This window comes from Dipodomys merriami, unplaced genomic scaffold (assembly GCF_024711535.1).
Source record: "Dipodomys merriami isolate MVZ:Mamm:240054 unplaced genomic scaffold, mDipMer1.0.p SCAF_616, whole genome shotgun sequence".
NCBI lineage: Eukaryota > Metazoa > Chordata > Mammalia > Rodentia > Heteromyidae > Dipodomys > Dipodomys merriami.
In genome coordinates this window covers 5634-30066 of record NW_027206198.1, presented here as the reverse complement: position 1 = coordinate 30066, position 24433 = coordinate 5634, and the positions used below count along the sequence as shown (strand labels likewise).

At 37.2% G+C, this 24433-nt stretch overlaps 1 non-coding gene across 1 annotated transcript; it reads right to left on the bottom strand.

The window, feature by feature from the left end:
- Nucleotides 1-10012: 10012 nt before the first annotated feature.
- LOC138814843 (U6 spliceosomal RNA) lies at nucleotides 10013-10119 on the bottom strand. Its single transcript, XR_011368108.1, has one exon. It is a non-coding gene; the product is annotated as a U6 spliceosomal RNA (small nuclear RNA).
- Between the last annotated feature and the right edge of the window lie 14314 nt (nucleotides 10120-24433).

Here is a 24433-nt window from a genome sequence, read left to right as displayed (position 1 = left end):
CTCTATGTGGAGCCTTTGGAGGAATCTCCATACTGCTTTTGAAAGTGGTTGAACAAATTTACACTCCCACCAACAATGCAGTAAGCTTCCCTTCTGTCCACATCCCCTCCAGCATCTGTTGCTATTAGAGTTCTTGATTATTGCCATTCTAACTGGGATGAGGTGGTATCTCAATGTTGTTTTGATTTACATTTCTTTTATGGCTAGGGAGGTTGAGCATTTCTTCATTCATGTGTCTATTGGCCATGCTTCTTTCCTCTTCAGAGAATTTTCTCCTTTTCTTTAGCCCACTTTCTTATTGGGCTGTTGTTTCTTTGAAGATTTGTTCTTGGGGGAATTAATATTTTTGAGTTGCAGGTATAGTTTAGATATGAGACCCTTGTCTGTTGTATGGCTAGTGAAGATCTTCTCCCAATCAGTGGGCTTTCGATTGATGTTGCTAGCTATGTCCTTTGCCATGCCCAAGCCCTACAATTTCATGCAATCCCATTTATCCAATCTTTCTTTGATTTGTTGTGTTTCTGGGTCTCTATTAAGGAAATTTAGGCCTCTGCCAAGGAGACCTAGGGTTTCTCCTATTCCATTCTGTAATGTTTTCAGAATATCTGCTTTGACTCCAAGGTCTTTGATACATTTGGAGTTGATTCTGGTGCAGAGTGATATCTAACGATCTACCCTTAGTTCTCTTCAAGTAGTTAACCAATTTTGCCAGCACCATTTACAGAAAAGGCTGTCTTTTGTCCATTCTATATTTTAGCTCCTTTATCAAAAATTAGATGGCTAGAGGTCTGTAGGTTCATTTCTGGGTTTTCAATCCTATTCCATTGGTCCTGAGGTCTGTTCTTGTGCCAGTTCCAAGCTGTTTTGATTATTATGGCTTTGTAGTAGAGTTTGAAATTTGGTATTGACATTCCTTTAGCCCTGCGCTTTCTGTTAGGGATCATTTTCGCTATTTGGCATCTTTTATTGTTTCATATGAAATTTTCGATTGCCGCTTCTATTTGCTTGAAGAAGGAGGTTGGAATATTGATAAATATCGCATTGAATTTGTAGATAGTCTTGAGACGTATTGCCATTTTCACGATGATGATCTTTCCAATCCAAGACCATGGGAGTCTTTACCACTTTCTAAGTTCTGTTTTTATTTCCTTTTTCAGGTTTTTAAATTTTTCATCATAGAGGTCCTTCACTTTTTGGTAAATTAAATTCCTAGTTATTTTTTTTTGGAGGCCTATTATGAATGGAGTTGCTTTCCTAATTTCAGCCACACTTTTCTCATTGTTGGTAAACAGAAAAGCCACTGATTTTTGAGGGTTAATTTTATACCGTGCTACTTTGCCAAAGTTTTGAATCAACTTGAGAAATTTGGGAGTGGAATCTGTGAGATTCTTTAAGTACAATAACATATCATCTGCAAAGAGGGAGAGTTTTACTTTTTAATTCCCTATTTGGATCCCCTTTATGTGTATATCTTATGGCTGTAACTAGGCATTCTAATACTAGATTGAAGAGAAGTGGAGAGAGTGAACATCCTTGTCTCATTCCTGAGTTAAGAGGGAATGGCTTCAGTTTTTCACAATTAAGTATAATGCTGGCTGTAGGTTTGTCATATACAGCCTTTATTGTATTGAGGAATGTTTCCTGGATTCCTAATTTTTTCAGAACTTTCATTATAAAGGGGTTTTGGATCTTGTCATATGCTTTTTCCGCATCTATTGAGATAACCATGCAGTTCTTATCCTTGCTTCAGTTGATGTTATGAATTATATTAATTGATTTGCATATATTGAGCTAGCTTTGCATTCCTGAAATGATACCTGTTTGATCATAATGCATGATTTTTTGGATAAATTGTTGAAATCGATTGGCCAAAATTTTGTTGAAAAGTTTAGCATCAATGTTCATCAAACAAAAGGTTCTATAGTACTCTTTCTTTGATAAGTCCCTGCCTGGTTTTGGGATGAAGGTTATGATGGCTTCATAGAATGAGCTTGGTAGTGAACTTTCTCTTCAAATTTCATTGAAGAGCTAAAGGATTATTGGTGTGAGCTCTGCTTTGAAGGCCTTGTAGAATTCCACTGTAAAACCACCTGGTCTTGGACTTTTCTTAGATGGGAGGTCTCTTATTGCTCTTTCTATTTCAATGCTTGAAATGGGCCTGTTCAAATGGTTTAACTCATTCTTGGTTTATTTACAGCATGTCAATATTTGGCAGGAAAAGTTCTGTCTCTGCCAAGTTCTCAAACTTATTAGCATAAAGCTTTGAGGATTATTCCTTGATAATGTTCTGAATCTTTGTTGTTCCTGTGGTGATGTTAAAATTCTCATCTCTGAGTCTATTTATTTGTATGTATTCTCTTCTTTTTTCTGATAAGATTTGCTAAGGGGCAATCAATTTTTTTAATTTTTTCGAATAACCCACACTTTGTTTTGTTGATTCTTTCCATGTTTTTTTGAATTCTAATGTATTTATTTCTGATTTAATTTTGTCATTTCTTTCCATCTACTGGATTAGGGTTTATCTTGCTGCTCTTTTTCAAGGAGGCTCAGATGTCTCGTTAAATTGTTGGTTTCAGATCTCTCCAATGTGTTGATATAGCATCTCAGATCTATAAACTTGCCTCTGAGTACTGCCTTTGCTGTGTCCCAGAGGAGCTGGTAATATGTGTGTTCTTTTTTGTTGAATAACATGAACATTTGAATTTCCTTTCTAATTTCTTCCAACTCCCACTCGTGAGTCAGCAGTGTGTTGTTTAGCCTCCATGAGTTACAGGACTTTCTTTGGTGGCTTTTGGTTTTGAGTTCTAATTTTATTCCCTTGTGGTCTGAGAGAATGCAAGGTATTACTGCAATGTTTCTGAATTTGGGCAAGTTTGCTTTGTCACCTAAAAAGTGGTCTATTTTGGAAAATGTTCCATGTGCTGAAGAGAAGAACGTGTATTCTGATGCTGCTGAGTGAAATGTTTGGTAGATGTCTGTGAAATCTTGTTGATATTGCAGTTGTTTAGACCTGCAGTTTCTCAGTTTAATTTTTGCCGAGTTCATCTATCTAGTGGGGAGAGTAGTGTGTCAAGTACCCAACAATCAATGTCATTGTGTCTATGTGGCACTTGAGGGAAAGTAGATTTTCTTGGATAAATTTGGGTGCTCCGTTGTTTGGAAAATAGATATTTAGAATTGTAATATCCTCCTGAAGGAGGGATCCCTTAAATAGTATATAGCAAGCTTCCTTATCTCTTCTCATTGATTTTAATTTTAAGTCTATTTTATCTGATATAAGGCTTGCAACACCTGCCTGTTTATGGGGGCCGTTTGTTTGGTAGATTTTGTTCCAGAATTTCACATTCAAAATGTGTTTGTTTTTATGGGCAAGATGTGAATCCTGAAGGCAGCAGAAAGAAAGATCTTGCTTTTTAATCCAACTAGGTAGTCTATATTGCTTAATTGGAGAGTTCATTCCGTTAATGTTGAGAGATAGGACTGAAAGGTATTTGGGAGTTCCTGCAATTTTATCCACCTTCTTGCGAGCTGTACCAACTGGGTTCTTCCTAGGTTCTTGGATTCTCAGTTTGGGTGCAGTTTCTTGGCCTTTATTGTGGTATTGTTGGTTTTCTATGTGTAGGATATGTTTAAGAATATTTTGTAGGCCTGGTTTGGCAGAGATATATTGTTTCAATTTTTCTTTGCTATGGTAGGTTTATATTTGACCTTCCGTTATGAAGGAAAGTTTAGCTGTGTATTGTATTCTTGGTTTATAATTGTTTGTCTTTAGGGCATGGCATACCTTATCCCGGGCTTATCCTGATCTTTTCTCCTTGAGAGCTTTAAGGATCTTTTTCTTGGTCTAAATTAATCCTGTGTGGATTATAATGTGAAGGAGGGAAGTCCTGCTCTGGTCTGGTCTAGTTGGAGTTCCAAAAGCTTCTTGTATCTGAATAGGCCTATCTTTTTGCATGTTTGGGAAGTTCTCTGCTAGGATCCTGTTAAACACATCTCCTAGACCATTAACTTCTCTCTCTAAGTGCTCCATTACACCCATTATCCTCAGATTAGGCCTTCTGATGGTGTCTTCAAAATGTTGAATAGATCTGTCATATTTCTTGGATTTGTCTTGTTGTTTGTATGTTCTTTCTCTATAATATCTAAGCTGTCTTCAATCCCAAGATTTGATCTTCTGCATGGTCTAACCTACTGCCAGGAATTTCTACTTTGTTTTTTATTTCTTTTCTTTCTAATTGGTCGGTTTGATTGCTTCAAATTCTTTGTTGGAGCTTTGTTACAGATCTTCTATGAACTTCTTTGCTTCCTTAATTTGGTTTTCAGTGTTTATTCTCAAATCACTTAGTTGATTGGTTATGGTTTCCTTGGACTCCCATTCCTTCTTTTGGGTTCCATTCAGCATTCCCTTTGTGGTCTTCCTGACTTCTTTCAGCTCTCTCTTTATGGATTCCATAAATGCCTCTAAAGATCTTTGTCTATCTCATCCTGCTCTCTCAATTCCTGTATTACTCTTTGATTAGCTTCCTCACGTTTATGCAATTCCTTTCTCTTTGTCTATTCTCAGCCAGCTCACGCAAGTCATGTCTATCTCTTTGACTGGACTCAGCCTGCTCATGCCCTCCCTGTATTTCTCTTTGAGTGTTTTCAATCTGCTCAAACAATTCCTGTGTCAGTCTTTGAGTAAGTGTCTCAAGGTCATGATATTCCTGTATTGACCTTTGGTTTGCTCCTCTCTCTCCCTATCATGCTCACACTGAGTCCTTTGCAGGTTTTCAATTTTTTCATTTACCATGTTTACCAGTAGTGTTTGTATAGCTTTTGGGGAGCTCTCCCCTGGATTATTATTATCTGTTCTGTCCCCTGATTATCATGAGTGGGAGTTGAGATACCCGGACTTGCCATTTTTCTTGTGTTTTTCTGCTTGTTCTGCCGATTTGGGATGAAAGTAACACCAGTTTTGTGCTAGAACACTATCTTAAGACAAGCATCATCCAAAGTCTGTAGTTGCACAGTCAAAAATCTGCAGATACAATCTAGTTCAACAGATCTTTTTATTCAATATCAAACAACTATGTACTAATGAGCTATGATCAGCAAAGAATAATTTTACATACCAGAAATTATAAGGTTTAGTGAGAAATGTGGGTAAAAATAGATATAGAGGGATATGGAAAGGTAAAAGGAGAGTTAAATTATCTAAGTCCTAATCTCAATAAGGGAAATAGTTTGGATAGAATGATAGTAGACAGAAAAAAAAAGAAGAAAAAATAAGAAAAAGAAAAAAGAGACAAGAAAGAATAAAAAAACAAATATTAAAAATTATTAATTGAAACACTTAAAATTTATGCAAATTTAAAAACGTAATATTCACAGAAGAACAGGGATAGGATGAGAGAAGGGGAGGGATAGAAAGGAGATGTGAAAAAGTAAAAAAGAGTTGAAAATATTATACAGGTATAAAGAGGTAGTACTGCTATTAAGAAACTTGTCAAAGAGGATTTGAATTGAGTAATAAATTTCTGGATTGTGTACACAATGGGGGATAAGGTCTAATAATCAACTATTGGTATATCTGAGGATGAGCAGAACAGCAATTAAGTCATGCAAAAAAGAACGAAAGAAGAAAAAATGAAAAGAATGAGAAAGAAAAAAAGGATCAAAAGTTAAGTAGAGCTAAAACACACACACACACACACACACACACACACACACACACACACACACACACACATACACACACATGCGCGCGCGCACACAGATATTCCCCCAAAATAAAAATTATAAGAGGAAGAAAAAAAGGTTAACAGCAAACAATGGGAGGCGGGGAAGGGAAGTGAAGGGTAAACAAAGGAGGAGGCTGCAATGCTTGGTAAGAAATGTATGCATTATCCTGCCCATGTAATTGTAGCCCCCCTGTACAGTATGTTCTCAAATAAAATAAAATACAATTAAAAAAAAATGAAAACAAAAAATTTAAACAAATTTTAAAAGGTACAAAAAATGAGTTCTTTGATTTTTTGGAGGGTGTGGAAAGATCCTGTATCTCCCTTTTGTCTGTAACCAGTCTCTTGTTGGAGTCTCTGGTCTGCTTGTGGTGTTTGATTTTCCTGTGGCTGGATTGGTTTCTTAAGTTAGTTTGTTTGAGCAGGCAGAAAAATGTTCTGCTTTACCCAGAATTTTGTGATCCTCCTCCCAGGCTAGTTCAATGGGAGGGAGATCTGCTTTGAGTCTCACAAAAGAGGGAGATGGATTTTTCCTCTAGTTTGGAGATGCTTGTTGAGGCTTGGTTCTGGGTAGAGTGGAGGCCTTTCAGCAAGCAGTAGAGTTTCCCTGAGGGGCTAGCTTCTGAGACACTTACAGAGCTTAGCCTGGAGATATACTCAGGGTTTATGTTTACTGAATTTCAGTTGATTGTCAAGACTGCTGTAGGGAGGGGCAGACTCTGGCTCTGTTTATCCTGTGAAGAAATCAACACTTGAGGAGGGCAGAACTTTCTCTGCCTGGGCAGGATGACTTTTCCCTGGGTGGAGCTGAGCCTGGCAGGTGAGGTCGGGTTCCTGTGATCTGCTAAATGACTCTTGTTTTCTTCCAAGGCCTGAGTTGGAGCTAGCTGCTCAGCCAGGCCTTTATCAGTATAAAAGATGGAGATCTCCAGTAGTGGGGAGGGGAGGGGTTGCCTTCCCTCCTCTGCTCCCTTAGAAGGAGTGAGGATGTCAGGCTTCTACTCATGCCAGAGTCTTGGTTCCTGATTCGTCGCTGGTCTGCAATCTGCAGGATGAAGATGTGTGTTCCTTGTCAGTTCTTGCTGTTGCTGTGTAGAATCCCCTAGCCTGCTGATCTGGGGCTTTCATCCCAGACTGTCTGTGTTTCATGTTTTATGGCCTACGGCTGCCACAGCCACCGCCACAGCCACAGCGGAGCCTGCTGGCAAGTGCACGGACCTGTCTCCTTGCCTGGATTTTCCCTCTCTGGCCAAACTCTCTGGTGTTGGCACCCTTGGTGTGATTCTTTTACTTAGGACTGTTCACTGGAATACTTAAACTGCTTTCTATGAGAGAGCCTGTTTAGACTCCACCTTCTCTCCTACCATCTTCCCTGAACTCTTTTGAATTTTAATTATTTCTTGTTAATCTCATTTTTAATCTCTTTATACAAAATCAATAATTAATTCAAGGGAGGAGAAAGGAAAAAATTAAGCAAGTCTTTACATTTTCCAATTTTCAATAACATGATATTGCTTATATCATTTTCTGTTCAATCTTTAGACTATATAATTCAATTTAGTTAGACCTTTCATAAAGCTATATGTATTTTATTTATTTTATGTTAATTGTTTTTTCCAAAGCCTGTGTGTCTAATTTCCCTTGGTTTCTTTCAGTGTCAAGTAGTTTAGATTTCAAATCGAAGAATAAATTGAAGGAAGCAAACAAAAAATACAGTTCTTCTCATCTGATAATGCCTCAACAAGAATGAAGAAAGAGTTCATCCTGCTAAGGACCTACGATAGGATATCAAAAAGAGAATTCATTTTTCTAGGTATTACCTATCTTTGAATGGAACTTAAATGATATAAAACACAATATACTGCTCAGGTACTTTTACGTTTTATCAGTTTTGCACATTATCATATGGACATTACCTCAGTCTACAACATTCCTTCATTATTCTGTCCTTGATACTTTTACACTACCAAGACATAAGATAACCAGTTTGATTTAAAGCATGAGACGTTGTACACCTGGCTTCCTTGGAAGCAGAGCATGGTCAATAGATCACATTCCTTCTGGTTGCTCACTACCTGTAATGTTTTCTGTAATATTATTGCATTCTATTTAGTATTAAAAAATTTTGGCTAAACTCAAAGCTCATTCACAGAAGTTTATGTTAAGTATTTTGCAAGTTTTATTTCTCTCAATTCTTAAGATAACATTTGCTATAATGCTAATGTTATTATCATTTTAGCGTTGGGAAAAATTGTAATTTAAGGCACGAAGTGCATGGCTCAAAGACACATAGTGAGGAAGGAAATGAGTCACAGTCTCCAAAAGCCTTTTAGCAATACAAAAATGTAGGTAAAAATCTCTCCATTCTCTTACACTCTCATTTCAATATTCATATTGTCCTATAAATAATAGCATACCAAATATTGCCCATGGTGATTGTTTTCTGTTACATTTTGTCTCCAACACAGACTCTGTTGGTGACATTGGGTTATCATGCACAGAGCTGAGCTTATAAATTGAGGTCCAAAGACAGTCAAATTTCTTTTGTCCCATAGCTCCTGTATCCTTTTTTAAAAAGTACTAAAACTTTTAAATAACAAAACTTACTATCTTTTAAGAACCCGAAAATGAAGTAAATTCACATATAATCACTCCAAAATGATTTAAAAGTAGGAGATGATAAAACAGGCCCCCATCAAGTAAACTTTCTTCTACTTTTAAAATTATTCTGAAAGCCTTGTCCTGGCTGGTAACACCTTTAATCCTATCTACTCGGAATATCTACTCAGGAGCCTGAGATCTATGGATAACTGTTGGAAGCCCCTCAGGGCAGAATAAATTCATGAGATTATTTTTCAGAAATTATAATGAACTAGCAAAGAGCCAGGAATGGAGATGTAGCTCATAGAGGAAAGGCCTAGCAAGACCTTGAAGCCCTGATTTCAAACTCTGAGCATGCCAATGCACAAGCATGTGCATGTGTGCACGTGTGCATGCGTGTGTGTACACACACCCACACACACACATTTATTCAAAATACCTTCAAATCAGCATATCAGTGTTCTGCATTAATTTCTTTGTTAATGATATTATCTGGGTAAAATAGAGGAAATAAACTCTTGTATATAAGAACATTTTTATACATTTTTTTTACTGTGAAAATACTGTACAGAGGGGTTACAATTACGTGGGCAAGATAATGAGTACATTTCTTATCTAGCATTGTAGCCTCCTCCTTTGTTTCCCCTTCCCATCCCTTCCCATCCTCCTAGCCCTCCCACCCAATCCTCCCCGCTCCCCCCACCAAAGTTGTAAAGTTCGTTTTCAACATAACGACTTGTACTTCTCATTGTTGCAATGGGTCCACCTGTAAAAATAACTGTACAGAGGTGTCATATTTATATGAGCAAATAATGAGTACATTTCCTAACAAGCATTGTTACCTCTTCCTTTCTTTTTCTTCCACCATCCTTTCCCTCCCACCTCCAGAAATACACTCCCCTCCCCCTTCCCCTGCCTAAATTGTAAAGTTCATTTTTCAACATAGTGTCTTGTGCATCTCAACCTGTATCCATATTTAACAATTTTGTATTTCCCTTCCCCCTCCCCAAATTAGAGGAACGTATACACAGGATGTAGGCGCACCAACTTCAAGTACAGTGAAAACAGGGGTTAGAGCTTAGGGAAGGAACATATAAAGGAACAAAAAAAATCACATCACACATTATAAGTATCTTAGAAACAATAGCAAGAAACAAAAAAAACACTTGTCTTGTTCAGTTCCTGTAATATCATCTTATCTGATATGCACATAGCTTCCGCTTATCCCAGACATATATTAGCTGTTGAAAATAAGGGAAACCTTTGGACCTATGTTTCTTTGGACTTGGCTTACTTCAATTAATAAATTTTTTTCAAGTCTTTCCAATTCTTAACAAATTGGGCGATGCCATTCTTTCTCATGGAGGCATAGAATTTCATTGTGAATATATACCACATTTTAATGATCCATTCATCTTCTGTGGGCCATCTGGGTGGGCTCCATATCTTAGCTATTGCAAACAATGCTGCAGTAAACATAGTTGTTCTGGTAGTTTTAGTATGGTCTTCTTTGTGATCATTTGGATAAATCCCCAAAAGTGTGATTGCTGGATCATAGGGGAGCTTTATATGGAGTCTTTTGATGAGCCTCCATACTGCTTTCCAAAGTGGTTGAATAAGTTAACACTCCCACCAAGAATCAAGTAAGGTTCCCTTGTGGCCACATCCTCTCCAGCATCTTTAGTTGTAAAAATATGGAATGATTCAAGAATTTGCATATCAACCTTGCGCAGGGGCCATGTTAATCTACTCTGTACTGCTCCAATTTTAGTGTATGTGCTGCTGAATTGAGCACAGAGCATTTTTTATATATAAAGTGTAATTGATTTTCTTGAACTAGACAATTCAAAGAAAAGTAAGTTTTGAAGAATTCTCGTGAAATTTTAGAACCATGTACTTCTTACATAAGCACACATTTAAGAATAGCCAAGATTGACATGTCAAAAACAAAATAATCCCAGATATTGTTGTTCAAGAGATGTGTAGGATCGGGGGAGGGGGGGTGGAATTGGGTGGGGGGGCGGAGGAAGGCTGGGAAGGGATGTGAAGGGTAAACAAAGGAGGAGGCTGCAATGCTTCATAAGAAATGTACTTACTCATTATCTTGCCCATGTAAATGTAACCCCTCTGTACAGTATGTTCACAAAAAATAAAAATAAAAAAAGAGATGTGTAGGAGGACGAATTCAATTATTCTGTATAAGGCACCTGTCATAATGAACACTGCGGCAAGTGTTAAAGTATTTTTAAAGTTTTAATGTTTTAAATATATTTAATTTTGGAAATTTGCTTATATAGGCCAAAATTAGGACTGTTTGTCAGGTCATACAACTTTTCTATAAATATTTAAGATTTATGGTAGCAGACATATGCTACTAAAAAGTACATTTCAGAGTTTATAAAAACATTACTAATGAGATGTTGCAAAGGCTTAGTGTAAAGAAGCAGAGTGAAGAGTTAAGACTTTGTTAACTGCACAGTTTCTCTTAAAACTTTAGGGCTTCCTTACTTTATATGTTAGTGAGGAACAAATGATGATATAAACCATATACATATACATATACAAATGATGAGATGAGTCATAAAAAGCAATCTTAGTGGGTAACTTTAAAAACTACACATAGCCTATAAAACTCTTATTGAACATCATAATCTTATTCAGTGTTAAATGTACAGGAATGTGAGAATAGTAAAATCAAATATGGAAGTACACTTCAAATACTGAAAACATTGGTAATTCTTTGGTATTTTATTTTATTAATCATTAATATTTATTTATTGTGTTTCTTTATTTGTAGTATTATTTCCCTTGTAATATAGTAAAACCTTTTGTTATTCATCATCAGGAGGTACTTTGAGAAGGTTACTGGGATAGCCAAACCATTTTTTATAGTTGCGTGTGAATTTACAAAAAGCAAAATTAAGAACAAAATATTGATTAAAAATTATCAAGTACAGTCAGAATCAGGAGGGATGATAAATGTCCACACTTAAAATCCTAGCCCTAGGCTGAAGCAGTGATAATACAGAGTTGAGGTCACAAAAGTGAGAGACTAGGTTTTGTTTTGTTTTTTACTTTGATTTTGTTGGCCATGGGGTTGAACTCTGGGGACTGGTTGCTGTACCTCAGCTCAAGGCTAGTACCACCACTTGAGCCACAGAAACACTTCCGTCTTTTTCTACTTATGTGATGCTGAGGAATCAAACCTAGGGCCTCATGCATGCAAGCAGGCACTCTACAACAGCCACCGTCCCAGCTCCTGATAGACTGGGTTTTAAAGATTCATCTAAACAACATTTTCTTTCTGCTTTGGGTTATATAATGAAATATATGAATATCTTTTCATATTTTTGTGTATTGTTATACTTGTAAATTTATACTAACCCCAGCCACTTCATTCTTTTAAAGTCATGAAATATCTCTGAGAATTTGCTAATGTGAAATTGTGTTAGCATTTTCAATTACTTCTGAGTCATTTTTAATTTTTATTAAAATCATTTTATATTTTGGGTTGAGGGATTATCATACATCAAATACCTTCAAATGTACATGTAGAGTCTAAAGATAACAGTATGAATATTCTCGTACAGCTCTTTTTTATCTGTTATGCACTTTCAGTATCATGATATTTCTCCCTCTTTCACACTCTCTCATTTCCTCTCTTTCTCTTTCGTGCTCCATGCTCCATGTCTGCTACATAGAATTTCCGCTGGTCTACTATTATCCTTGAGGATCCACTGGCTTTGTGGGAACATGATGGGGACTAACATTTTCCCTTGCATTCTTTTTCTTTGACATTCTAAATGGCAAAACAACAGGTCTAGGAATTCCTTTTCACGTTTACTACTATTAAAAATTTCATCTCATAAGAATCATTTGGATGGATATGATATTTTAACTTGGGCTGGGAAAGTGGTTCAGTGGTAGAGCGCTTGCCTTGCATGCATGAGGCCCTGGGTTCGATTCCTCAGCAGCACATAAGCAAAAAGAAAAAAAGCCAGAAGTGGCGCTGTGGCTCAAGTGGTAGAGCGCTAGCCTTGAGATGAAGAGCTGAGGGACAGTTCCCAGGCCCAGACTTCAGGCACCAAGACTGGACCCCTCCCCCCCAAAAAGATATTTTAACCTGTGACCTAAAAGTTCTTTTTCTTTCACAAACAACTTTTGTCTTTGATTATCTGTTTGTAACTACATGTAATGAAAACAAAGCTCTCCTATGGAAAATAGACCGAAGTTGTTCACAGGTATGAAAAAGAATGTAATGGTGGAAGTGAGTACAATAGAGCACAGGTCTTCAGAGCAGTTTATCATGAACACTTTGTGAGAATGACAATGTTCTGGGAACTATAGATTAAGTCACTGAACAAAAATATATATGCATATATATTTGTATATGTATATTTATTTATATATGCATATATGTGTATATGCCCTTATATAGTACACATATATGTTAGTATACACACAAATTCACATATACATATACACATGTATACATGCACACATGGAGAAAGATACATAATTATAGCCAACGCAAGTTTCATTAGTTGCTGAAAATGCCTTAGATGGGATGCTTGGAACAAAATATGTTCAAGATGTATTTGTCTCTAAGAGTTCTTTTACCACTCCTCTTATCTCTTAAAACTGGTAGGTTTTGACAGATTGGACTTGCAAAATGCAGTATACGTGATAGCAAGTTGCTCGGAAATATCAGTATGTAAAGATCATATAGTGTCTCCCTGATCCCCAAGGAATGCTTGCTCTTATACACACTCTCAACAACCAAAGTAGCAGGAGAATATCATGGTAAAGAATAAAATTATAAGCCTTTAAATGGCATCCTTCTTTGAGCTCTTTTCCAACAGCCAGCATCAATTCCTAAGCAGATTAGTAAGTCCTGATAAAACTGGACCTCAGGTCAACAGGTAACCAACTCATGTGAAAATTCCTATGAGAGAAATGCTGACTGAGGTCTTGCTGATTTTCTGGCCAAGAAAATAAGAAACGAAGAGATTATTTTTAATATATTAAAGTTTGAGAATAATTTGTAACCTGTCAATAAATGTGTAGAACACAACTAAACCAACTGACAAAAAAGTTGTCCATTTCATTTATATGCTCTTGGACTTGGTGACTGATTTTACTTGTGTCTACACAAGTAGAATCAGCATAAATCAAGCCAGCATTTCTTCATTTAATATACAAAGATAAGATTCCGGGTGACCCATTGTAATAATGAGATAATAATGTAATAATGTAATAATAAGACACTTTATCAGAGAGTGGGTGGAGGGATGAGTTGAGGAGGTGTGAAGAGAAGGGATGGTAGGGGAAAAAAAGGATGGGGTAAAAATGCTCAATAAGAACTGGACTCATGCCAGGTGCTGGTGGCTCATGCCTGTAATCCTAACTACTCAGGAGGCTGAGGTGTGAGGATTGTGGTTCAAAGCCAGCCAGGGAAGGAAAGTCCGTAAAACTCTTATCTCCAATAAACCACGAGAGAATCGGAAGTGGCACTGTAGCTCAAGTAGTAGAGCGAGAGCCTTGAGCTGAAGAGTTGAGGGACCGTGCTCAGGCCTAGAGTTCAAGCCAATGACCAATAGTAAAGAAAAAAATTGTACTCATTACCTTACTTATGTAATTGTAACCCCTCTGTACAGTTTCTTTACAATATAAATATCTATCTATATATATGTATATATATTAAAAAGATGCAAGGAAAACTTTTGTACGTATAGGAAGTTGTATTTGTCACTCAATATCAGTAAGGTATTGGTTTTAGGACCACAGGCATATTAAAACATCAGATACTCAACTACTCTACATGAACACAGTATATTATTTACATTAGAATCTGCCCACAACCTAGTGCAGGTGCAGTGTAATTGCTATGAAAATTTGTACTACATTCTATGTTTGTAATAAAAAATAAAAGTATATGCACTGTCAACAGATACAAATTTTTTCATATAATTTTTGTCTGCATTTTGTGGATGGAATTGGAAGCACAAATTTCATCAGCAAGACTGGTCTGCAAAATGTAACAAAAAGCTGACACAGAATAATTGAATAGTACTGAACTCCAAGGAGAAGTACTTGAATTGAGACATTAACAGAAAGTGTAAGCATGCAAGTACTTTTTAGAAATAGAGCTGCTAGATTTCTCATGGAGAGCTTTCATAACACTTTGTGAAACACAAGCCACAACCTCACTGAAGAGTAAAAGGTTTTCCCTCACCTTTCTGTCATGTCTATATACACAATGGAATTCTATGCCTCCATCAGAAAGAATGATATTTCCCCATTTGTTAGGAAATGGAAAGGCTTGGAAAAAATTATATTAAGTGAAGTAAGCCAAGCCCAAATACACAAAGGTGCAATGGATTCCCTTATTTGCAATATCTAGTATATGTATGAGTCAAGCAGGAAAAGTGAGATAATGTGATGTTAGGAAAAAGAATCCTTAGATAAGTATTTAATTGGTTTTCTTTCATTTATAAGATTATTTCTTTGTAGCTTTGTATGTCCCTCCCCCACAGTATAACCCCTTCTTTCACTATATTTGATGTTGGTATAATTTGTGGAGGGATGGGGAAAAAAAAGTCGTGGACGGGGATCCAGGAAGATGGCCAAGGAGAAGCTGGAGGCATAACAGGGACGAAAGAGCCAGACGTGGAGGGCGAGCGGATTCTACTCAACACCAGCAAGAACCGACAAGGAGCAGACATCTTCATCCTGCAGTTCGCAGACCATAGATGACCCAGGAACCAAGACTCAGCGTGAGTAGAAACCTGACTTCCTCACTCCTTCTAAGGGAGCAGAGGAGGGAAGGCCACCCCTCCCCCCAGTACCAGAGATCTCCATCTTGTATATCGACAAAGCTCAGCAGAGCTGCCAGCTCCAACTCAGGCCTTAGAATAAAACTAGGGTCATTTAACAGGTCACAATAACTTAACGGCGGCGTGACCTGCCAGACTCAGCTCTACTCAGGGAAAAGGCACCCAGTTCGGGCGCTAGCCCTAGGAGTGGCTTTCTTTATCGGGTAATCAGAGCCACAGGCTGCCCCTCCCTTTAGCAGCCTCGACAATCAACTGAAATTCACTAAACAGAAACCTTGAGAGTGGCTCCAGGCCGGGATCTGTGAGTTTCTCACAAAGTAGGCCCCGGGAAAAGCTACTGTTTGCTGAAAAGTCTCAACTCTACCCAGAACATAGCCTCATCATAGCATCTCCAAACTTGAGGAAAAAGCCATCTCCCTCTTTTGTGATACTCAAAGCACACCTCCCTCCCCTTGAACTAACTTGGGAGGAAGATCAAAAAATCCTGGGTAAAGCAGAGCATTTTTCTGCCTGTCCAAACAAACTGACTTAAGAAACCAACCAAGCCACAGGACCACAAGCAGACCAGAGACTCCAATCAGAGGCTGATGACAGGCACAAGGGAGATACAGGATTTTTCCGAACCCTCCCACAAAAAATCAAAGAACTTTTTTTTCTCTTCTTTTTTTTTATATAATTTTCACAAAATTATTTTTCTTTTCTAAAATTTTTTTAATTTTAAATTTTGACTTTAAAAAAAAAATGTTTTCTAGTAACTTTTTCCCCCTTATAATCTTTATTTTAGGGATACATGTGTGTGTGCATTTTTCTTTGTTTTTTTTTCCTTCTTTTAAAAAAAATATTCTTTTTGTTTTTTGCTTAGCTAGACTGAACTTCTGATCTTTTTTTTCTTTCTTCCTTATCCTTCTCACCTTGTCATCTCTTTTGTTCTTCTTTATGGGACTTAATTGTTGTTCTGCATATCCTCAGATAAACCCATATTTGACTATTAGACCCTATCCCCCATTGTGTACACACTTAATCCACAAATTTATTACTCAATTCAAAACTTCTGAGACTTAAATTCCTTAATAGCAGTACTACCTCTTTATACCTATATAATATTTCAAGTATTTTTATTTTTAAGTTTTTCACATTTCCTATATATCCCTCCCCTTCTCTCAATATATTCATGTTCTTTGAATAGATTGTTCTTGAACCTGCATATTATTAACTTTTATTTTTCTATTTTTTCTGGTGTCTTTTTTCCCCTTTCCATTCTTCTTGTTTTCTCTCTCTCTACTTTCATCCTATCTAACCTATTTCCTGCTTTGAGACTAGGACTTAGTTAAGTTAACTCTCCCTGTCCCTTCCCAAATCACTCTATTCCTATTTTTTAACCACGTCTCCCCCTAACCTAATAATTTCTGGTTTACCAAATTATTCTTTGCGGTTCGTAGCCCGTTAATATATAGTTGTTTTATGTTGAATAGAGGTATCTGTTACAATAGATTTTATCTGCATACTATTGATTGTGCAAATTCAGACTTTGGTTGATGCTTGCCTTAAGTTAGTGTTCTAGCACAGAACTGGTGTTACTTTCATCCCAAATGGCTAGAGTAAGCCGGGAAACGACAAGAAAAATGGTAAGTCAGGGTAACTCCACTCCCACTCATGATAATCAGGGGACAGAACAGATAATGAATAATCCAGAGGAGAGTTCCCAAATAGCTCTACAAACACTGCTGGCAAACATGATAAATGAAAAGATTGAAAATATACAATGAACTCTGTATGAGTGTGATAGGGAGAGAGAGGAGACAATCCAAAGCTTTATACAGGAATATCATGAGCGTGAGGAAGCTACTGAAAAACTGATACAGGATTTGCATGAGCAGCTTGAGAATACTCAAAGAGAAAGGCAGGAATGGCCTGAAGAGCATGAGAACACTCAAAGAGAACTACAAGAATGGCATGAACGGGAGGAAGCTAAGCAAAGAGTAATACAGGAATTGAGAGAGCAAGATGAGAATACACAAAGATCACTAAAGGCATTCATGGGATCCATTAAAAAAGAGCAGAAGGAAGTCAGAGAAACCACAAAGGGAATCCTGAATGGAAACCAACAGAAGGAATGGGAGTCCAAGGAAACCATAACAAATCAACCAAGTGATTGAGAATAAACACTGAACAACAAATTAAAGAAGTCCATACAAGATATAAAACAAAGCTTCAATAAAGTATTTGAAGCCATCAAAGCTGACCATTTAGAAAGAAAAGAAATAAAAAACGAAGTAGAAAGTCTTGACAGCAGGTTAGACCATGCAGAAGATTGAATCTCGGGGATTAAAGATAGCCTAGATATTATAGAGAAAGAACATACAACCATCCAAGACAAGTCAAAGAAATATGATAGATCTATTCAATATTTGGAAGACAGCATCAGAAGGCCTAATCTGAAGAAAATGGGTGTAGAGGAGCACCGAGAGACAGAAGTTAATGGTCTAGGAAATTTGTTTAACAGGATCCTAGCAGAGAAATTCCCAAACATGCAAAAGGATAGTCCAGTATCACATGCAGGCTAAACAACACACTGCTGAATCACGAGTGGGTCATGGAAGAGATTAGAAAGGAAATTCAAATGTTCATGCTATTCAACAAAAATGAACACACAAATTACCAGCTCCTCTGGGACACAGCAAAGGCAGTACTCAGAGGCAAGTTTATAGCTCTGATCTCCTACATCAACAAATTGGAGAGATCTGCAACCAACAATTTAATGAGACATCTGAACCTCCTTGAAAAAGAGCAGCAAGATAAACCCCAATCCAGTAGACAGAAAGAAATAATTAAAACAAAATCAGAATTAAATGAATTAATATCCAAAATAACTATCGAAAGAATCAAAAAAACAAAGAGTTGGTTCTTCGAAAAACTTAACAAAATTGAAAGACCCTTAGCAAATCTTATCAGAAAAAGAGAGAACACACCCAAATTAATAAACTCAGAGATGAGAATGGAAACATAACCACAGAAAAAACCATGATTCAGAACATTATAAGGGAATATTTCTCAAAACTTTATGCTAATATGTTTGAGAACTTGAAAGAAATGGACCTTTTCCTAGCAAATATTGACATGCCCAAACTAAACCAAGATGAGTTAAACCATCTTAACAGGCCCACATCAAGTATTGAAAAAGGAAGAGCAATAAGAGACCTCCAAGCTAAGAAAAGTCCAGGACCAGATGGTTTTACAGCGGAATTATACAAGGCCTTCAAAGCAAAGCTCACACCAATACTCCTCCAACTCTTCAATGAAATTGAAAGAGAAAGTTCACTACCAAACACATTCTATGAAGCCATCATAACCCTCATCCCAAAACCAGGCAGGGACTCATCAAAGAAAGAGAACTATAGACCAATTACTTTGATGAACATTGATGCAAAACTTCTCAACAAAATTTTGACCAATCGACTTCAACAATTCATCCAAAAAAATCATACACCACGATCAAACAGGATTCATTTCAGGGATTCAAAGCTGGTTCAATATACGCAAATCAATTAATATTATTCATCACATCAACAGGAGCAAGAATAAGAACCACATGGTTATCTCAATAGATGCAGAAAAAGCATTCGACAAGCTCCAACACCCCTTTATGATGAAGGTTTTGGAAAAATTAGGAATGCATGGAACATTCCTCAATACAATAAAAGCTGTATATGACAAACCTACAGCCAACATTATACATGATGGTCAAAAACTAAAGCCATTCCCTCTTAACTCAGGAACAAGACAAGGATGTCCACTCTCTATACTTCTCTTCAATCTAGTATTAGAATGCCTAGCTACAGCAATAAGACAAGATCAAAAACATAAAGCAGATTCAAATAGGGACAGAAGAAATAAAACTCTCCCTCTTTGTAGATGACATGATCTTGTATTTAAAGAATCCCACGGACTCCACTCCCAAATTACTCAAGCTGATTCAAAACTTTGGCACAGTAGCAGGGTATAAAATTAACCCCACAAAATCAATGGCATTTCTGTATGCCAACAATGAGAAAAGTGTGGCTGAAATTAGCAAAGTCACTCCATTTGTAATAGCCCCTCAAAAAATAAAATACCTATTAATTAACTAAACCAAAGAAGTGAAGGACTTCTATGATGAAAACTTTAAAATCTTGAAACAGGAAATCCAAACAGAACTTAGAAAATGGCAAAACCTCCCATGCTCCTGAATTGGAAAGATTAACATCGTGAAAATTGCAATAGTTCCCAAGGATATCTACAAATTCAATGCAATACCTATCAAAATTCCAACTTCATTCTTCAAGGAAATAGAAAAGACAATCCAAAAAATCATATGGAACAATAGAAGACCCCAAATAGAGAAAACTCTCTTCAATGGAAATAACATTGCTGCTGGAATATCAATACCAAATTTCAAACTCTACTATAAAGCCATAGTAACCAAAAGAGCTTGGTACTGGCCTAAGAACAGACCTCAGGACCAATGGAATAGAATTGAAAACCCAGAAATGAACCTAAACACCTATAGCCAGCTAATCTTCAATAAGGGAGCTAAAATAGCAGAATGGAAGAAAGACAGCCTCTTCAGTAAATGGTGCTGGCAAAATTGGTTAACTACTTGCAGAACACTAAAACTAGATCCTTATATATCAACCTGCACCAGAATCAACTACAAATGGATCAAAGACCTCGGAGTCAAAGCAGACACACTGAAAACATTACAGGATGCAATAGGAGAAACCCTAGGCCTCCTTGGCTCAGGCCGAAATTTTCTTAATAGAGACCCAGAAACACAACAAATCAAAGAAAGTTTGGACAAATGGGATTTCATGAAGTTGCAGAGCTTCTGTATGGCAAGGGATATAGCTAGAAAGATGAAAAGAAAGCCCACAGATTGGGAAAAGATCTTCACTAGCCATACAACGGACAAGTGTCTCATATCTAAAATATACTTAGAGCACAAAAAATTAAATCCCCCAACAACAAATCGTCAAAGAAACAACTGCCCAATAAATAAGTGGGCTAAAGCCTTCAAGAGAAACTTCTCTGAAGAAGAAGGATGGCCAACAGATACATGAAGAAATGCTCAACCTCACTAGCCATAAAAGAAATGCAAATCAAAACAACATTGAGATACCTCCTCACACTAGCTAGAATGTCTATAATCAAAAACTCTAACAACAACAGATGCTGGAGGGGATGTGGACAAAAGGGAACCTTACTTCATTGTTGGTGGGAGTGTAAACTTGTTCAACCACTTTGGAAAGCAGTATGGAGGTTCCTCAAAAGACTTCACATAGAGCTCCCCTATGACCCAGCAATCCCACTTTTGGGCATTTACCCAAATGTTTACAAACACGACCACACTAAAGCTACTAGCACAACTATGTTTATTGCAGCGTTATTTACCATAGCTAAGATATGGAACCAACCCAGATGCCCCTCAGTAGATGAATGGATCAAGAGAATGTGACATATATACACAATGGAATTCTATGCCTCCATCAGAAAGAATGACATAGCCCCATTTGTTAAGAAATGGAAAGGCTTGGAAAATATTATATTTAATGGAGTAAGCCAGGCCCAAAGAAACATAGGTCCCATGGTTTCCCTTATGTGCAATATCTAGTATATGTGTGAGTCAAGCAGAACAGGTCAGATAGGTGATGTTAGGGAAATGAACCCTAAAATATGTATTCAAATGTTTTTTTCTTTCATGTGACTGTTTCTAACATATATATAAGATTATTTCTTTGTTGCTTTGTAGGTCGCTCCCCCACAGTACAACCCCTGCTTTCACTATATTTGATGTCTGTATAATTTGTGGAGGAGATGGGGAAAAGCAAGTCGTTTAAGGATACAGGTGGATCCGATGCAACTATGAGAAGTACAAGTCATCATGTCAAAAATGAACTTTAAAACTTTGCGGGGGCGGGATTGAGTGGGGGGCGAGGTGAGGCTGGGAAGGGATGTGAAGGGTGAACAAAGGAGGAGGCTGCAATGCTTGATAAGAAATGTACTCATTATCTTGCCCATGTAATTGTAACCCCTCTGTACAGTATGTTCACAAAAAATAAAAATTAAAATAAAAAAAAGAAAATGTTGATGGAGTGTATATATTCAGAAAACCTGGGAAAGCTAAATTTTTCCAAGTAGGATAGTCAGTATTCTGTGATCCAGCGGAGAGAAAACTAGGTAAGCATCCATTTACAACAGTCTGAATAATTCTGATTCAGCCCATAACAGTTATCTATCCATACCTGTGCCCAAGTGAGAGGATTTTAAATGACTTTACTGTTTTAAAATTTAAATTTAAATTTGAAGTGAAATTAGTTCCAATGCATTACCTTAAGACATTTAGAAACAACTAAAGGTCTATAAGATTTTTTTATTTGAAGTGATGTGATATTGGAATTTGGTTCTCTATAGTTTAAGCAATTTGCAAAAGAATTGGCACAGTAAAATTTACATTTGCAGCAGACTTGACACTTATTAAATTTTGTATATTGAAAAGAGCATAAGCGTCAACAATATGTCAATGCTATCCTGTTATTTATCTCTAAATGTTTATGCTTCTGGTCTCTTAATATTAAAACCAATCTTTTAAAATCTTTAGCTAGTTTTGCAAAGGGGTTTCACTCCATCATGTCAGTGTGGAATAGAGTGTATGTACATTTCATTGTACAACTCATCTGGATAATTGTAAATCTTTCCACTTTTTTTCCTTCCCTTTGCCCATCCCCACCTATCCCTTCAAGTTTCCTACTTATATTCTCACATATGTATGTTGAGTGATCTGACTCTATTAGTCCAACATTTCCCCCTCCATTCTTCTATCCTACTCCCTTTAAGTCCAGCTCCTTATTTAAGACTTATTTCAACTTCATGGTATTTTGTAAAATATCTCTTCCTTTGGCATTTGGCTTTGGGCTTGCCACATCCTCACTTCCATGTTTGACCTACATAAATGAGGCTATTTCTCCACATTTTCAATCTGTGAATGCCTGAGATAGGTCTCCTTTACTATTCACCTTCTGTCCTAAATTTAGAATTGGACCTTCAAGGCCATCAAATAGAGCTTTTTCACTTTCTACACACTGAAGATGGAAGGAAAATAATTTCCATGCTCTCAATATTATGCTATCCATCATGAATGTCCATCACATATCACTTCAACAGTCTAAATTTAAAGTTATGCTCTCCATTATATTCACATATTTTAAGTGAATATCGAGGACAATTTACCTAGTATTGGAAGTTTAGGGACGATTTTCAATTTCTGATGAAAGAAACAGGAGTCTGTTTTAATTATGCAGAATCCACTATGTAGTGAGTGCTGTAGTCTTCTAAATTTTCAATAAATTCCGAGTTACTTTTTATTAATAATTGAAAAAGTTTTATTTCAATATTTGAAATGCTGTCCCAATTATTTTAAAACTTTCACATTAAGTTACAATGAAATCCCCCCCCCCCCACATTTCCCCTACTAGTTCAGGTTCAGTGTCCTTTGGCTTTATTGTTTCAGGGGATGAGGATAAACAGATGAGGGTAAATAGAAAGATGATCATTGCTCAGATATCCCCTTCCTCTTCTGTTTCTGCTATTATTTTTTTTTAATTTTTAATTGTGAAAATACTGTACAGAGGGTTTACAATTACATGGGCAAGATAATGAGTACATTTCTTATCAAGCATTGTAGCCTCCTTCTTTGTTTCCCCTTCCCATCCCTTCCCAGCCTCCCTGTTTCTGCTATCCTTGTAGAAAGGAAGACTGGAACAGGGAATAAGAGTAATACTTGGACAAGGGAGCATTTCTGGCATATCAATGATTGTTTCTCAGAATCACTTAAACTGCTTACTCTTGCCTTGTTTGTAACAGTAACCTAACTGTGGCTTCCTTCCTACAGGAGTAAGCACACTAACAGGTTTTACATGTAAATTTGTATTTTATATCTCAGCTTAGTACTACCAAAAATAGAAAGCTTTGGTTACATAAATGCAAAGGCACTGATTGTTCAACAATACCTTGGTGAGGAATAGACAATTATACTCAGCTCCCCCCTCCTCTTTTATCCTTCCTTCCCCTCCCATCCCATCACTTCCCTCCCTTGCCTTCTTCTTTCTTTATGTCTCTCTCCTCCATATTCATTTCTATCTTCTCTGTTTTTTTCTTCCAGTAGCAAGTGATTTCGTTTATCTGGCAATATATACGTAATTGAACAAATATGTTTTCTCCTCTTTTTGTGAATATTTATTATTAAGAAGTGAGTTCTAGCAGAGCACTAGTGGCTTAAATCTCCATACTAGGTGGGTTCAAATTTGGCAATTGTAACTCAAAGCTATTCCAAGTAGATAAACCTAAGAGATTCTTTTATCCACTAGTGGTAAAAGGAAGAAGTGAAAGTGTGTTTCAGGAGGTATAGAGTAAGCATTGAGAATTAAAGCCCAGATTGTTAGGTTTTTAAAGAGTGGTTGAGTAAGAACCACACAAACACAAGGTATTCAGGAAAGGGGTAAGTTTATTCATCATTCCCGCTGGCACCAGGACATGTTGGACCTCCATGTGGCTGAGAAAGTCCTGGGAAAGACCTGGAAAAGACCTGAGAAAGAGAGCATCTAGGGCTGGGCTAGGCCTTATCTAGGGTATGGGTGGAGAAAGGAGTGGCCACATCACTTTCAGATATGACCTCAGCAGATGCAGATGTGATATTTTCCAGGAGTGCCAGTTGCCTAGGTGACGCAGGTACTGGGAGGAGACTTTGCTTGGAGGAGGGTGGAATCTGCTCTCTATCCAGAAGCAGACCTTATATTCCAGCCTTTTAATAATCATGAAATAGGGTGTGGATCCTCTCTGGCTAATTCCTGCTGACGAGGTGTGTCGAAATTAGGGGTAAAGGGCTGGAATTTGGTCCCATCCCAGAGAAGGCAGTGAGCTGCACCTGTCCCTTGGTGAGTGTGAGTCCTTTGTTAAAGTCTGGCAGAGGCAAGTCTCTTGGATGAAGTCTAGAGAAAGTCTCATGAGGCATTGAGGGGCTGGAAGAAATTATTAGAGAGCAAATAAATGGAACGTGGAAGGACTTGGGGCTGAAAAATGTTGGTAGAAATGTCCCTATCTGGTGATTAGGTAGAGGAGGATTCAGGTAACAAAGGCAAGAATGTGAATTCCCATAAAGTTAAAAGGTAAACAGGTATGAACATTAAATGGTAGGCTTCTTACTTATATTCATCCTGGCTCTGGTTAATTTTGAAAGGGCAG